Source organism: Mustela lutreola, chromosome 14 (assembly GCF_030435805.1).
Source record: "Mustela lutreola isolate mMusLut2 chromosome 14, mMusLut2.pri, whole genome shotgun sequence".
Lineage (NCBI taxonomy): Eukaryota > Metazoa > Chordata > Mammalia > Carnivora > Mustelidae > Mustela > Mustela lutreola.
Genome location: NC_081303.1, coordinates 65,763,887 through 65,774,872, shown reverse-complemented (window position 1 = coordinate 65,774,872; position 10,986 = coordinate 65,763,887).

The window sequence follows — 10,986 nt, the reverse complement described above, 5'->3', positions numbered from 1 at the left end:
TAATTCTTAGTCTGCCTAGGCAGAGTGGGGAGGAGCAGAAGACACCGTGGAGAAAGCAACATTTGAAGTGGTTGAGTTTTATGAGGATCAGGGCAGGAAGCGTCCCGGGTGTAGGAAACAGAGAAAGCAAAGGGTCAAGGGAGAAGTGCTGGAGTTTGTGCAGACAGCAGTGAGTAGTTCTGAGAAGCTAGCGCACTGTGCAGGAGGCAGAAAGCAGGGTTAGAAAGGAAGGATGATGGAACTTGCATACGAGGTCAGAGGTTCTGGGCCTCAAGGGAGAGATCGTGGCGAGTTTTGAGCAAGAGATAGGTGATCAGAGCTGCACTTCATGAGCATTTTTCTGGTAGAAAAGAGTCATCCATAGTGAAAGACCCCAAGCCCAGACACAGAGGCTAAGAAATAACGAACTAGGACTTCAGGTTGTACCAATCAAAATGTCTGTTGAATCAACATTCATTGACAATAATGAATAATCAATATGACCAATGATTTAGTGAGCTGGGGAGTTTGTTTCCTCTTTTTTTGTCTGCTCATTGTCTGCATCTGTTGTCTTCTTTAAAGAAAAAAGTGAATCTTATTCTCAGTGTCATATTGCAGCAGTGCATTGAATAAAAATAGCCGAGCGTGATTAAAACTGTTTTTTTTTTTTTTCAGTTCGTTTGTTTTTGCTATAGATTGATTTTCTGAACACCTGTTTGACACTGGAAGTCTTTAATCTATTAGGATTTTGGAGGTTGACTTTTTAATAGGCCGCTTATACACTTTCTAAAACTGATTGTGATTTAGATCATAGCTACCGAAATGAACAACTGACCAACAACTCTTTTGGAAGATAGTCTAATGATGAGTGTCCTGTCTTACAATGGAAATAATACATGGGCATCTGGAGCCTGTTGACTCACTACTCAAAATCCCAATTCTCAAGCCACCCAGTATGTGGGATATGAGTCAGGCTCAGGCTATGGGGAAAGACCGGGCCCTTTTTGGGCACTGAGCATGGAAGGTGCATTGGCCCTGACCTTCCTTGTATGGTTTGTAAGAGATATTGATACACACTCAATTCATGGCTTGGTCTCCCAGAGCAATGCTCTCAGCATCAGAATCCCTTGGTGGGGGGGGGAGTCTTGATTTCCATGTTGATTGTAAATAATGTGTCCTGATCCTTGATTCTTCTTTCATTAAAATCAAGACTTTTTTTTTTTTTCCTATCCTGGTGGTTTATTTCTTCTTTTCTTTTTCTCAACAGCATTTTGGGGAAGATGTGGAAATTTCTCTACAAATACTTTTCACCTTCTGAATTGATCAGTAGATGGAAAGCATTTGAGAAGCTTGGACACAGAAGGATGGCCAACCTAATGAAAAGGAGACATCAGAATTTGCCACTCTTTTTGACAAAATGCCTCAATAATTTTGAAATTTTAATATATTTTTTTTAAGTTGCTTAGCCCAGACCACTAGATGTATGTCAGAGTTCTCTTCTAAAACACATAGTCTTGTAGTCAACCCCAGCCCAGGCATGTCTGTGTTGGACTCAGTATTTTGTACTTTTTAAAAAGTATTCTTCATAAGACCAGATTTTAGGCTCACTGGCTTTGCATTGGCATACATTCTAGGGCTTTTAACTCACGGATTGGTCTTAATCACAGTGTCCTTTGAGCTGGTTCTAAGAATTGCTTCTTTTTTTACTTGCCCTAAGGACTTACTATGAATTCAGCGTCAGAAAATTCCAGGCTCACAAACAGGAATGACCAGTCTTGCTTTAGTACAAGAGCTTTCTGTGCCATTCTCTTGTACTCTCCCAGGGAGCCCTCATGCTGGCCTTATCCTTGGATGGTCAGTAGCACAGGGCCAGGGTCTGTCTTGCTGGTCGCACCTATGCGGGTCTCTTCTTCCTCCCTTCCAACTCCCAGATTCTTCTTCCATCTCTCCTTTCCACCTTCATGTCTTCTGCTGTTCATGAAGGGCTCTGAAACTCCAAATTTCCGCAGGCAGAGGAATTTGGCTCTTTCTTACCTCCTCCTTTGTCATTGTTCCAGTTCGCTGTCTAAGGAAAGATGTAGCATCTCATACAAAAGGGTGCTCGATCAGGTTATTTTTCCAAAGCAAGAGTGATACGCTCTGATACTAGACAGGCACTTCTCGTGTACGCAAAACCGTGCAATTCATTCTTCTCTCTGCTCCAGATGATGTCCACATTGTTGCTTCTGGTTTTGGACCACAAGCTCTTACGGCATAGATTCATAGCAGTATTTTAATTCTCTGAGATTATCCATGATCCCCTCCTAAGATGTTGGGTGCCAAGTACTTCATTGATTTTTGGAAATGAAGACAGTTTAAAATAGGTTGACGAGAAAAGCTGGTGGCCTCTGTGAAGATACAGTTCGAGGGACCCTACTGAAAAGCCACGACCACGTCTCCCTGAGTGGGAGGGCGCCCAGCTCTGTGTGTCCCAGAGCATCTGTAGCATTGACCGTGGTCAAGATTACCCTTAAACAGGCTGGTTTCTCCCACACCTAGCAAGAAAGAAAGAAATAAGGATATTAAGTGCGAACAACTCAGCAAATAATTCACTAGTGAAATTCCAAATATTTGGATGGAACTATTAGAATTCTGATAACTATGCCCTCAAATGACAGGTACCTAGTTATTTTCATAAACCGATGACTTGGACTGAATTTTTGTTTGGCCATCTGGGTTGCTATATGGGAGTGGGAAACAGTAGATTTGATTTTAAGGATGTAGAGTTTTAGAAAAATGGCTTCCCACAGCTCAGCAAAGAGAGTCAAACAGCCTCGCTGAGCACAACGTGATTAGAGCAATCTCAGATGATGATCTGCCAGAGAGATAAAGAAACACAGCTCTGAGTTTTTCAGAAAAAAAATTATGCAAATGCATAATAAAAACCTAAAAATGTAACGACTTCAATTCTAGCCCAGCTATGAGATAAAAGAGGAAGTAAAATTATTATACTAATTTGAAGAAAATGTTTGATAAACTGCTTTAAAAATTGTGAGTGTATAAATATTGATGCAAGGCAGAAATACAAAGAAAGGAAGTGTACTTTAATCTCTGTTCAGAAGAAGAAGATTTTTTTTCCCAGCTCATAGACCATTAGACAATCTCTAAACACAGACTTGGGAGAAGTAACAGTTGTTGAGGGTATATTTGGAAATCGGAAGGGAAGCGGGATTGCAGAAGATGACTCAGAATCAGGAGCCAGGGTCTGGGTTCGGTTGTAAAGCTCTAGCACAACCTTGCCATGTGACAAGGAGTAACATGGTCTACCTCTGGGCTTCAGTTTTCCCAAGTAGTAAAGAAAGTGGCTTGGAGTAGAAAGCTTCCAAATTCTCTTTCAATTTTATATTAGGACACTGTGGTTCCAAATATGAAATTCACAAGTATTTTCACTGCCTTCATTGCTAACTCCTTTCTGGGTCTGTTGGTTATTCTGCTAAACCGGAGGGTCTGCAAATTTGGCGTGCATCAGAATCCCCTGGAAGGTTTTAAAAAGAGATCGCTGGGCTCTACTCCCCCAGTTTCAGATTCAGTAGGTCTGGGGGTGGGGCTCAAGAACGTGCATTTTTTGAGGGGGTTGGGGAGAGGGGGGTGGGGTTGTGGACATTGTGGAGGGTATGTGCTATGGTGAGTGTTGTGAAGTGTGTAAACCTGGCGATTCACAGACCTGTACCCCTGGGGCTAATAATACATTGTATGTTTATAAAAAAAATAAAAAAATTATTAAAAAAAAAGAATGTGCATTTCTCATAAGTTCCCAGGTGACGCTGATACTGTTGGTGTCAGGAGCATGTTTTGAGAACTTCTGCACTAAACACAAAGAGCCTAGGCCTTTCCTGCAGGGAACCCTGGAAAGGTCAAAGGTCTTCGATCAGCCGGTAGCTCACTGCTTGGAAATTAGGCCCAGGCTTCATTCTCTAACTCCCTACTTCCTGAATTCTTAACAGAATAGAGAGGTAAGAGAAAGTTAAGCACATTTTGGCACTGTATTGCCAGCACTGGCTATGCCCGTGTAGGCAGAGAGTGGGGTGAGTCCAGGGAGGCAGGCTACAAAGGGTAAATTGGACAAGTAGCTTGTCATCTCAATGCTTCTTTCTTTCTTTCCTTCTCTCTCTCTCTCTCTCTCTTCCTTTCTTTCTTTCTTCTTTCTAAGATTTTATTATTTATTTGAGAGAGAAACAGAGCGTAAGCAGCGAGGAGAGGGAGAAGCAGGCTTCCTGCTGAGCAGGGAACCCAATGCAGGGCCCCATCCCAGGATCCTGGGATCATGACCAAAGGCAGACGCGTAGCCAACGGAGCCCCCCAACTGCCCCTCCAGCTCAGTTTCTGAATCTAAAAACTGGGTCTAATGTTATCTGCATCAGAGGACTGCTGACAGGCTACACAAAGAAATGCACTTAAAACGTTAGAATCATGAAAGGCACAGAGTGAAATACTCAACGGAAGGCGGATACGATTATTAATTTATGGGGCACTTTCAAAATTCACCCTTGCAAGGAGAAAGGGGCACCATGTGTGAGGAGCCATGCATGGCAGACGAGACCTGAAACCTGAGGGCGGTAGGTGCTCAGATTGCAAGGGAAAATGACCCCATCCTCAGAACACAGGATACGACCCCCCACATCACCCCAAACAGCAAATTCTTCCAGATACACTTCACCAGACTCAGTTCTGGTGGCCAACGTCCTTCAGTTTTGTGCAGATACAGTCTGAATATGCACATCCTTCCCAGATTGTGATTCTGGAGTGGAGCCTGGAAAATAGGGAAATGCTGTCCCTTTGATTGTGGATTTAAGATGAGTCATCCGTTTTTTGCTGGTTTTCCCATTTGAGAACAGGCAGCAATGAGGGTGTAATTTGATCTTCTTATATTTCAGTGTGTTCACATGCTTATTTGACACGACGGCAAAGCACTCTTTATGGGTAATCACCAAATGCCCATCTTCTGTGTGTACGTGTGTCAGACACAGTGAAGTGCAGAGCAGTAATTAATAATGTTTATTAGGAACTCGCTGTGTGTCCAGCCGTGAGCTGGTGCTTTGGGGAGCAAAGGAGACATGGAGAAAGTAGACTCTCTCTGCCCCTTGAGAACCCTCTTTCAAGGTCTTTGTCAGACAGTAAAGCTGAACGTGTAAATTAATGATCAGGCATTGAATTATTAAACTGTGTTTTTGAAACCTCAGCATGGAATGCTTTTCCTGCTTCTTGCAATTATCCAAATCCTATACATATTTTAAATCCCACCTTATGAAAAGCTTTTTCTAGGAGAGCTCTCGAATAGGAGGGAGGAAACCCAGAAGTTGGCCTCAATGGGTCTCCTCTGAGGGTCACTTTGATCCCACCTTCCCGCACGCAGGCAAACTCACGTGGGGGTCTTGAAGAACCTCCTGGTTCAGGGGTCTGGGTCATTTTCATTGCATCTCAGTGATTTTCGAATTTAACCATGCAGCAAGCAGGCACATGCGAAATCTCCTGGGGGCAGGGTACCGATCCCTGCAGGATGGGCACGTCATGTCCCCAACCAGCATGAGCTGCAGGTTGCAGACTTCAGGGTTCAATCTTCCAGAGGAGCCAGGAGCAGAGTCAGCTTGGGGTGGAGACCCCCAACGGTTGGCAAACCCCACCGGTGTGGCAATGCAACCCTCAAAAGGCAAGCGCCTTGGTTTTCAAACCATTTCAAGCATGTAACTTTTATCTTGAATGAAAAGATCAAACGTACTTAAGGCATAACATCATAAACAAAGACATAAAAATAAGTGTGTGTTTATATGCATATGTGAGGCAAATGGGTGATCAAGAAAAGCTTCTGCTGCCATCAGGGACATCTTTCCGTGCAAATGCAAGGTGCTATATTAATGTGTGAAAAGGCTGTTATGGATGTTGGAGTCTAAAGTCATGAAGGCTCAGATAAAATAATTATTCCCTAGCTGGGAAGCTCCTGAGCTGGGTCATAATAAAAATAAATTTGATAAAAATTTTCACCGAGTGCTTTTCTCTTAAACATGGGATATTTTGTAAAATAAGCAAGACCAATGCAGGAAGGAACATAAAGTCCCGGGGAAATTTATGAACCTGCTCACAGCCTAATGGGTGTGAGCTGATGACACTGGACAGCCGGCCAGGGTCCCCATGACTTGTGGCATCGGGGGCTCTCCCATCACACCCTAGAGGATGTTCCTTAAGGACCAGGAAAATGGTTCTGAGTCAAGTAATTTACTGGAGATTTGTGGCATGTCTGGACTGCGCTTGCTGTTTTCCCATGTAATCTTGTTTTTGATTACCAAGCAGCCCTGTAAAGTGACATTATCCCCACCTTACAGATGGGGAGACTGAGGCTCAAAAAGGTGAATAATTAGTAACAAGCAGAAACAGAATTCTACTTGCTTTGAGAGTTTTGGACCCTCCCAGATTATCAGGCTGGAGTTCTGTAGGTAAGGAGGATCCTCCACTTTTGGCAAAGACACAAAGGTAAGTCCCTGAACACTCTGAACTCTGGCCACAGCCCAAATAGTCAGAAGAGATAAAGTTGCAGACCATCAAGGGACAAAGCCAAAAAGAAGACGAATTTATGATTCAGGAGGAGGATCCTGAGCTCCGGGATGAAATGCTCAGTATCACACAGACCAAGCAGGGATGTGGGGGTGACCCAACACTTGTGGCAGCCAAGGGGGAAGGCCGCAGGTGGGACTGAGTACCCCGTGCTGGCAGCGCCCGGCAGGCTTCCAGGGCTGCTCCTCCAGGGACACTAGCAGTTCCCATCTGTAGACTCTCTAGTGAGGAAATCTGTGCTTTCCTCTGGTACAGTCTGTGCTTGAAATTTCACCTCTAGGAGGGGAAGTAGACTAGAAAGTCGGGGGGGTGTCCCCCTAGACACACCAGAGTAGGAGACCAGGGTAGTGGATGTCTATCCAAAGGGGATCCTGACCCAAGTTTCTTGGGAGGTGGGTGTGGGTCTAGCCAAGGGGGATGGAACAAGACAAAGGTCATGGAGGCTAGATGCCTTGCCAGGTGGGTATCTGACACCTGATGGAGAATGCCTGGCCTGGAGCTTCCTTGAGCCGCCTCCTTCTTCCAGGAGCCCTCACTAGCCTGGCTGCAGAGCATGCCAAGGTCAAGGCAGAATCAAACCCTCTCTCCTGGCACATGGAGCCAGAGGCCCCAGAGTACCAGGGGTGGAAGGTTTTGCAGCCTCTGGGCTCAGGCTGTGGTTCAGTGCACATTTCCCTCAACCGTCCCATCTGTCTCCTATCCCTGGGCCTCTGGATATAAGAGAAGCTCCATCTTGTGCAGGGATGGATGAGAACGGATGTGAATCTTATTTTGTAAAGCTGAATTCTTGCCCTAGAAGGTAATGGGATTCATCATGCAGAGTTAGCAACAGCTGTGCCCTGGAGAGGGCGGACGCACTGGGGGAGGACAGCCACACCACAGATGCCACACTCATCATACCTCTAGCTTCCACTCCCTCCTTTGTGGGTCAAATGGAAGCGCTTTTGAAGAGGGAAGAGTCACTGAAAGCAGTGAATATTTGGCTATTTTCTTTCTCCATATGAAAAAGGAAATGGTTTTAATTGTAAAAATAATAAATGAAGCACCTTCACTGAGTTACTTTGGGTATGTACAGCTATGATATAAAGTTCTGCAGTCAAACCTCAGACTTTTGGGTCAAAGCAGGTACATTCAATGTTATAATATGGAAACATGGAGGATAAGGAATCTCTTAGTCTGGATTCTTCCACTGAATTGTCTTATTTCTTCCTGGAACTAGGTTGACTTGGGACTTGGAGCAATGTGTGGGCTGGTGGTTCCAGAATGCCCTCACCCCAGTAGAATGGTCCTAGATGGAGCCCTAGGGGCAAGCACATGTCTTCTGGCTTTGACCACTCCAGTCGCTGCCTGAAGGCTGGGCAGGCCTGCACTCTGCAGAAAATAAAACACTTGTCTAAGGACACACAACTGAGAAGTGGTGGACCCGCTAGGACTTTCTGCCTGACAGAAGCAGGTGTCTCCAGACAGGGGCTGGAGTCAAGCCCTGAGCCTTATCTTTGCTCAGGATACTGCTCAGGGCTTGGGCACCCACAGCAAATGCGATGGGAAAGAGAAATGGTTTGGACTCTAGGTTGAAAAGTGATGGGAGAGAGATTGAACTTCACTTGGAACACAGCAGGACTTAGCTGAGCTGGCAGGGTGAGCGAGGGGATGGATGATCATGAAGAGGGACCCAGGTAGGTGCGGAAAGCGGGAATGAAGAGGAACTCAAGTAGACATCCAGGCAGAAGAGCATAGCTGGATGTCCAGGGCGAGGACAGTCTCTGTAAATTGGCCTAGCAGGGCTCTTTGCTAGAGAGGAGGACTTTGCCAAGGCCTAGGCCTGTCTGGGCAGCTTAGAGGAAACGGACTTAAGTCTGGTCAAGGAGCGAGTCCTTGTCAGTGGTTGACCTGCCTTTGTGGGTGAACGAGGAAACACAGGGGCCCCACTTCAGCAGGGAGTTGCTGTGGAGATATACTCCGAGCTGCTCTTCTCAAGGCCCGTCTTCACCTTGTTTTGATCTGTAGAATGTGAAAGCCAAGCACGCACAAATGAACACTTCTTTCTTCCTTCCTTCCTTCCTTCCTTTGTTTTTTTCTTTCTTTTAAAGATTTTATTTATTTGACGGGGAGAGAGAGAGAGAGAACATAAGCAGAGGGAGTGGGAAAGGGAGAAGCAGGCTCCCCACTGGGGAGGGTGTTCAAGTGGGGCTTGATTGTAGGACCCTGAGATCATGACCTGAGTCAAAGGTAGATGCTTAACTGACTGAGCCATCCAGACACCCCAATGAACACTTATTTCTAATTTCAACTAGCATCAAGCCTGGAAGGTTTCCTGGTAGAGGCAGTGGTGGTGGTGGTGATACACACAGAGGTGGTGACACACAGAGGTGTGTGTGTGTGTGTGTGTGTGTGTGTGTGTGTGTGTGTGTGATAGTCAAGGTCTGAAAGAGGAGAGTGGAAGGAGAGGGTGAGAGCCATTCTATTTTACTGCCAGTCTCCTGACTTGCCTTCGGTAATTATAACTATGTCCACAAGCTCAGGGCATTTTTCTCCACATCTAGGCCAGGGCCCAACATACATACTAGATAGGTTAAAAGACATTTGTTGGCTGAATGAATAAGTGAAATACTTCTGTGCCTGTCCCTGGTACTGAGACTGGAAACACCAACAAGAACATGAATGCAGGAGGCACGAGCAGCACCACTCAGCTGGGTAAGTGTGCCGTGGGGACAGGAACAAGAACACCACCCCAAGGGGTCAGTTCCATTGGCAGCTAAAAAGACTCCAGAAAGTCAAAACTGTACTTTACTTAGAAACTGAGAATTTAGTCCTATCAAGACTTAAACCAGCAAGTCTGCCTCCTTTTACCCCAATCACATGCACCCTCAATCTGATGCTGCTCTGTTGGGTGTACTCTCAAAGTCTCAACCCTCTGGTCAGATTAGTCTTCTTTTAAGTGTCAGATTATTTTTTTTGACACTTCCAGTGTCCAGTGCCCAGGAATAGAAGACAATCTCATGCAGTATGTCTTTGTGGAATATTATCAGGAAGGTAATTAAATTGGTTGATTTCATGCCCTGTTATATATTTCATGTGTACATATTCATGCCCAGAATACAGAGTTGGAATACATTTGTACTAATTAATTGTGCTAATTGTTACATATGTGAGGTTAGGGCCACTTGCATTCATTATTCAAATTTATGCAAAATAGATGGAAATGACACAATCATCATACTCTTAAATGCAATTATAGTGCTGGCTCTCACCCAAGAAATGGGTTTTGGAGACTGAATTGAAATTTCCTGAAAGCCTGGCTTTTATCAACAGAGACACAGCCTAAATCTTTTGAATCAAGTGTTCCACTGATTTCTATTGTAGGTTTAGCATCTAAAATGCAAATACTCTCAATTGTTTTTCCAGTACCCCTACTGGTCAGAGATGGAGATGCAGATATCTCACAACTAGAGGGAGAGAGAAGGCATTAAGGCAGGGATTTAAAAGTAAATATGCTTTACAATTTGGGCATAATATACAATTAAGGGATAAAATCTGCAGAGAGGTCAGGGCTTAAGCAAACATGATAAATAAAAAATTCAGCCTCACGAAACGGATTGAGGAATGAATGATTGTACTTAAGACACATGCTTTGCTTTGCGAAGTAATTTACTGGAGGGTACATTAAATAGCACCTGCCTTCGTATATTTAAACTGGCACTGCCATTTGAAAATTAAGTAACTTATTCACAGATTTCCGGGAGATAATCTCAAATCATCTAACTTCAGGTGTAACCCATACAAGATGTTTTATTTATGACTCCATTAGAATTATGGATCCAGGGTGGCCCTGAAATAAAAAAGAGGAGGAAGTGCAAACTCAGCATTGCCCAAAAGGAAATAAGGGAGTATGGTTATTTTTCTCTTTAAAACACGTGCACAATGAACGAACACCCCTCGAGAAGTGGACGAGCTGAGATAGTCGAGGACATTTGAGAGAAGGTGTTAGGATTCAGCCTGCAGAAGAAGAGAGCAGGGGGACCTGCATAAGATGTGGGGTGGTGAACGGTTGATGCTGAGGGGTGATACCAGCTTGGTGTAGGGCCAAGGTGCTACTGCTAGTGCTGGCTGGCAATGACAGTGACACACATGAAGAATTCAATTGTTGTAGTTGTAGGAACTGTTGAATTGTAGGAATTGTTGACAGTTGTAGGAACTGTCCCGAATACTTTCAGTGGATGATTTCTTTCAGTTTTTCACTTTTGAGTTGTGAGACCAATATTCCACCCTCTCCTCCCCCCAATCTTTTTTCTTTCTCTCTCTCTCTCTCTCTCTCTCTCTTTTTTTTTTTACAGCTGAGGTAACTGAGGCTTATGAAGTGGTCTAAGGACTGACTTAGGTTGGTAAGCCCAGAAAAACCCATGGCTTCCAACCATTTTATAT